The following is a 6,487-nucleotide window of genomic DNA, read 5'->3' on the forward strand; positions in this document are numbered from 1 at the left end:
TGTATGTGATGCTTTTTTGTTTTTTTGTTAGCTTTTTTTAAAATAAATATACAGTTCTCTTTGGCAGTAATGGCAGTTTCTTCCTGACATCATTTAGAAGGCAGAGTTTGTCTCTTTCTCAAGGAAGCTGAGCAGCACCACGCATTCAGATGAATGTTGTTTGTCCTTGATAGGACGATAAGTTGTCCCAGAGGAGTGTTGCTGTCCAAAGATGGGACAGGGAGCCTTATTTACACTGTGGTGAAGTCGTAGAAAGACATACTGTCCATCAGAGCTCTTTACCATTTTTCAGGACTTGCCCACTCTGACCATTTTTATTGTGATCTATTAATGCTTCAGTTTTCAAAAAGGTTCTATGTAACACAAAAGCATTCATCTGTTGACATCATAATAGTAGAACCCTATACAACTCCTTCTCCATCAATTTGAAGAACAGTTAATCATGCAAGTGGTTTTGTGGTCATGGTTCAGTGTAGAGCCACTCTTTTCTAAAGAACCATGAAGAGAACTGTCTTGTTTATGAGTACATATATGTGATATCTAAAGGGCAGCTACCAATTTATGCCGCCACAGCTTTTTCTTTCCTTTTTAACCAGTCACAGGCACACAAATGTCCAGTTTGCAACATGTTTATTTAGTCATTCATTTATTTGTAACACATTGGGTTGTTTTTTTATATATATATTTTTACACAGAAAAAATGGAGTGTGTGATTAATTGAAAGTTGCTCAGCAGCATGTGACTGCAGCTGTTGTGTCTAAACTGCGTTGCCCCGGACCAGTTCTAGTCAAATTCATGAAATTGTTATGAAAAGAGGCGACAGTGTTTTGGAAACAGACAAATAGTAAATGCTTTTAGGAAGCATTCCAGGAAAAGCAGGATTGGTGAGAAAACTGATCTTGAGGGAAATTACATTGTGTGAATGTATTGTACAGTTTTAATAGATTACACTCAGAGTCAGGAAGAAAACTAGTAGTGACGGCTGATTACCAGAGGCGGACGAAGTACACAAATCATGTACTTGAGTTAAAGTAGAGGTCCTCAAGGTTACCCAAGGTAAAATATTACTCCAGTAAAAGTAGAGGTCCTCCCTTTAGACCTCCACTTGAGTAAAAGTACAAAAGTATTTGGCTTCAAATGTACTAAAGTATCTAAAGTAAAAGTACTCAAAGATTCATTCTGGCTCTGATGTCCTGTTATCATTTTTATAACAAGACTCACTTCATGAACTCATTTCAGGTGAAAATCCTCCAGCGTCTCTCTTGGTAAACCAGTCTTTTAATAGAACGTCATTAATTAGTAACGCTGACGTCTATTAAAATGATCATAAGCACAAAACACTGAAGGTAAACAGTTTCCATCAGGCAGAACCGAGTGGCTCTGAAATCACTTTTACACACAAACAAAGTTTCAGTTTAAGATTACTTTCTAACTTAGTTACAAGTTGAATAAAAACTTGCTTTAAACTCAGGATCACAAATAGGTTTTCCTTTACTGTATTGATCTGTAGGTCTCTGTTCATAAACATAAACTAACCGAAACTAATTTACTATAAAATGAAAGTGTTTGTATGAATTCAGAAAAAAAGAAACACGTCAGTCACGACTGCTTATGTGTACATAATTCTATATTGTGCTCTATTTACACAAAGTTAGGTTAATTCATCATTTAGGTGACGTATGTGCTCCCAAATTTTTACGCTGCTGCATTGACATTGAACCGTGTGCTTGCACTGGGTTGGTATGACCAACAGGTCAAAACAAGCTCAGAACAAAGTGACCGCTGTGCCCTGATTGGTGTTCTGGCTTTGCACTGTTTTGTTTTGACGTTACGTTTTTATACACACAAAAAACAAAAGGACGACAGATTTTTCAAAATGTAGTGGAGTAAAAAGTAAGATATTTGACTTTGAAATGTAGTGGAGTGAAAGTAAAAAGTCACCCAAAATGGAAAAACTTAAGTAAAGTACAGATACACGAAAAAACTACTTAAGTACAGTAACCAATTACATTTACTTAGTTACTGTCCACCACTGCTAATTACTACATATACTGGATTCAGTAACATATTCTCTTATGGTGCATACAAAAATGGGTAACCCTTTACTTGAACTCTGCATTCTGTTTTTGCACATGCACAGACTGAGACATCCGAAAGAAATCAGAGTAAGAGTTTACATGCAAGAAATCTGATTACTGAGCTAAAATCCAGCCTCTCTATCGGATTTTTTTGCTCTCACCTGCTTCAGTCCACCACTGAGAATAAAGCAGTGGGGCAGCATTTAAGCTTATTGGAAACTAATTTCATCACTTTCAACTGGAGGAATAACAGCCATGACCCGAACTAGCTAAATGTTTTTAAAAAACAAGCAATTTTGAAGAGTTTTTGAAAAGTAGCACTCATCCTGTGGAGAAGATGCCTTAACTTATTTTCACCTAGAATATCAACAAAACATGCAATCTGACCAGGAGTGCCCAAACTTTTGCATATGTACATACCATTACATTGCAACCTTGGTTATAACAAATTAACTCATTTTGGTCTCTACTATTACAGGATCACTATCCAACTGACACTGGCAGGATATGTGAGGCCAAGCCATCCTAAACCTGCTTCTAAGTGACATCTGCTTTCTGTTTAATTTGCTGGTGAAACTTCTGGAATTATCAATTACAACAACCTCTGACATCACAGGCAAAAAATGTACCCATTAACACCATATATGAGCAACGACCGCACATCAAGCAATTTTCATTTTCCAGTTTCATTGGATTCAGAAATCTAAACTCTCCAAGCCATGCAAGTCCCTTTGGAGCAATGCTTAATAAATATGTTATGTCTGCTGCTTGAGAAAATCTCAACAAATCTCAGTTTAACCTCTGACTCATACTTTTCTGACCTGGAAGCTACAGTTTTGCTAACAGCTGTTATGTCTGCTTCATGAGAAAAACTCAGAAAATATCTGACTAATAGCTTTCTACTCATCTTTAAGCCTAATCAAGCCTTTTCTTACCAGCAATATAATGGAATACAAGTTTCAGGAATACATATTCAGAATACAGAAATTAAATATTCGGTTTCATTTTGTAATTGCAGCATTTAATATACAGTTACTTTTTGCATTTAAATAAAAAAAAAAACTCAACCATTAAATAAAAATAATAATAATATTATAATACTCAAAAGAAACACCATAAATGTTTAAATGTTTAAAATCAGCAAATGGCATTTACCATGTTAGCTAGACAAATTCTACCAGGGATCTGAATTAACAGTTTCTTTACAAACACTGAAGTTCCTGCTAAAGACTGAGTAGACTCATAAATCAATGTGATGATCAGTGATTAATCTCAGTGTTACTGAGCTCTGCTAAAGCCTGAGTAGATTGATAAATCAATATGATGATCAGTGATTAATCTCAGTGTTACTGAGCTCTGCTAAAGACTGAGTAGACTGATAAATCAATGTGGTGCTCAGTTATTAATCTCAGTGTTACTGAGCTCTGCTAAAGCCTGAGTAGACTGATCAATCAATGTGATGATCAGTGATTAATCTCAGTGTTACTGAGCTTTGCTAAAGCCTGAGTAGACTAATAAATCAATATGATCAGGTATTAATTTCAGTGTAACTGAGCTTTTGGAGGAAAATTTTGGAGGAGAATAAGCAAACAAATAATCTCCTTGGTAGTGGACATATTTGCGAGTGGTAAATTTAGTCTTGATGCTGTGCTGGACTTTGGCTCTGTGGATTGTGTGAGCAGCAGTGGACTGAAACAGGCAGTAAGGAAAAAGTTTTTATGAAACATATTAACAGAATAATTATATGATAGAAAACTACCAACAAGTAACAATGTGTATGTTACTTTTTTATGTATAAGAACAGCATAAATTACCAAATACATACAGGACAGTGTATTCAGCCATCACTACTTTACGAAGTATTGTGCCCAACCCTGTCTATTAGCAGCAGCTCCTGTGGGACATTAAACTGCAAAGTGATTGTTTTAGACCAGCTCGCTCAGCTGGAATGTGTCTAGGTCAATGTGTAATTGAAATGACAGAGGCTACTCATTAAAATTGCTCACAGGAGAGCATGCATTAAATTAGAGATTATAAAGGCAGATTGTGGCTAATGGCCGTTTTGACGTCCAAACATACTCAGTACATCATCACTGTCATGACAAAATTACATAACTTCATTTTTTAGCATTGTTAAGTTTTAATGTTGTGCATCATTTGAAAACACTAGCTGCCCTTTACTATGTGATGAATGGATCAACGCACATGGGCCAAAAAATGATTTTTGTTACATTAACATAGAATAAAAGAATTGGACCAGTGTTTTTTTCCTTCTCCTTTTTAGGACAGAAAGTCTTAAAATTCCCAAAATTCAACAAGGTCAAATCTGAAAATATTACAATTAGAAACAGCCTATCAGTGTTTGAAATGTAGGAAACATTAAAACACACAAAAAAGACCAAACTAATAGCTTATATGTTTATGTTTAGTTCAGACTTGGCGTACATTTAGCACATATTTTAATTATTCTTTTGTGGCCTGATATTTCACCATGCTGTACAAGGTTTTATATGAAGCGGTTCAACTGTTATATTGTTTATAGCTCACTATTTCGCAAAAGGATGTGATATTTTGTGGGCTTTTGTTTGGAAATTAAATTTGTAGTCCATCTGTGGGGTTTATAACCAGAGCTCAGCAGAATCAAGTTTTAATACATGAAACATCATATATCAAATTCAAATCTTTTACCTGAATCAGAAATAAAAATCACATTAAAGTTTAAAAAATTAGCATTGTTACACTCCTACACATGGGATGCTCTTGCCTTGACCTAGACCTGGTTCTCTAAAAGACGTGCTGGCTGCGTTTCTCTGTTGATGTCATTTTTTTCCTCACACTGGCTCTTCCAGGAATGAGAGTGAAAGAGGGGTAGAGTAATGTGATCTGCTCCAGACTCTACACAGTGTCTTAATTAAACAGGGGTCACTCACTGGCTTAGTCTCGGACTTCTAAAACTCGAGAAATCAAGCTGTAGTCTATTCTATATTGAAATCACTTTTTTCTCTGATTGAACACTTTTGTCTGTTCAGAGTGTCAAAAAGGTTACTACACATCTTTTTAAAAAGTGTTGAAAATAACTGTAGAAGACTGGAAAGGCTATGTGTCAGATGAGCTGTTGGAGAACTACTGTGGAACTGAAGGTAGAACAGAGAAAATGTTTAACATTCAATGTGTGCTAAAACGCATTTAACCAAACTGGGCTCCACTTGATTGCCACTGAAAGCTTATAGCATGTATAGCATGTGTCTCCTACCTTATTAACATGTTAGTACTTCATTGGTGCGTTTGCTTGCATTTTTAAGACTGTGAACACTGATCTCACAGAAAAAATACAAAAATCACGTGAATAACATTGTGAAGCGGTGCTGCTCCTGGAGACCCGCTGCCCTAATTGTAACTTGTATTGTTTGATAGAAGAGTTTACTTTAGGTTTATGCAATCCTTTGTGAGGATTTGATGATTTAGTGAAGAGAATTGGTCATTTTGGTCAGCAAACCTATGATTAGCCATGTGTGTTAATGTGACTTCTGAATGGATAAAAGAAAACAAGAGAAACAATCATGCAAAGATTAATTCAGTACCACAGTCTGAGTGGCCTGAGAGGTCCATTGTTTGTCCAGAGCTAGAGAACATTGTTTATTGTGCTCAAGGTCAAAGGGCAAAAACACCTCCATTTTCAACTCTTTTGCCCCTAAAAAAGTGAGAAAAAAAATAGACAAAATCCCCCTGAAACATTTAAATATATAGGAGCTTTTAAATGTAATAAATCAATGTTACAGGAATGGTTCACTGAAAAATCAGTTTTCCCTCAATTTGTTGATGATCTAAGAAAGGTTTAGTGTCTGAAGCTTTTTCAGTTTTGCTGTAGAGCTGTGAGGCTAATATTACATTGATTTTAACCTAAGTCGGCCTTCAGCTACATTAAAATACATCTTAGTGAGTGAGAGTAAACATTACCCCTTAAACAGTATTGCTTTCTACCCTGATCACCTGATCATGTTCCAGTGTTTGTGTAATCAAACACACAAGACTTTATGACTACTTTAACAACAAACAGCACCTTCAGTCCCTCCCTGATTACACACACTGACCTGAACTTCACTCACTGTCTGTGTCTCTTACGAAAGTTTGACTGATTAGATTAGATTTCATTCAGTCTTCACACGACTGTAATTCAAGAGGGAAACAGAGAGAGAGAGAGAGAGAAAGAGAGAGAGAGAGAGAGAGAGAGAGAGAGAGAGAGAGAGAGAGAGAGAGAGAGAGAGAGAGAGAGAGAGAGAGAGAGAGACAGAGAGAGAGAGAGAGAGAGAGAGAGAAAGAGAGAGAGAGAGAGAGACAGAGAGAGAGAGAGAGAGAGAGAGAGAGAGAAAGAGAGAGAGAGAGAGACAGAGAGAGAGAGAGACAGAGAG

This window comes from Pygocentrus nattereri, chromosome 18 (genome assembly GCF_015220715.1).
Source record: "Pygocentrus nattereri isolate fPygNat1 chromosome 18, fPygNat1.pri, whole genome shotgun sequence".
In the NCBI taxonomy this organism is placed as follows: domain Eukaryota; kingdom Metazoa; phylum Chordata; class Actinopteri; order Characiformes; family Serrasalmidae; genus Pygocentrus; species Pygocentrus nattereri.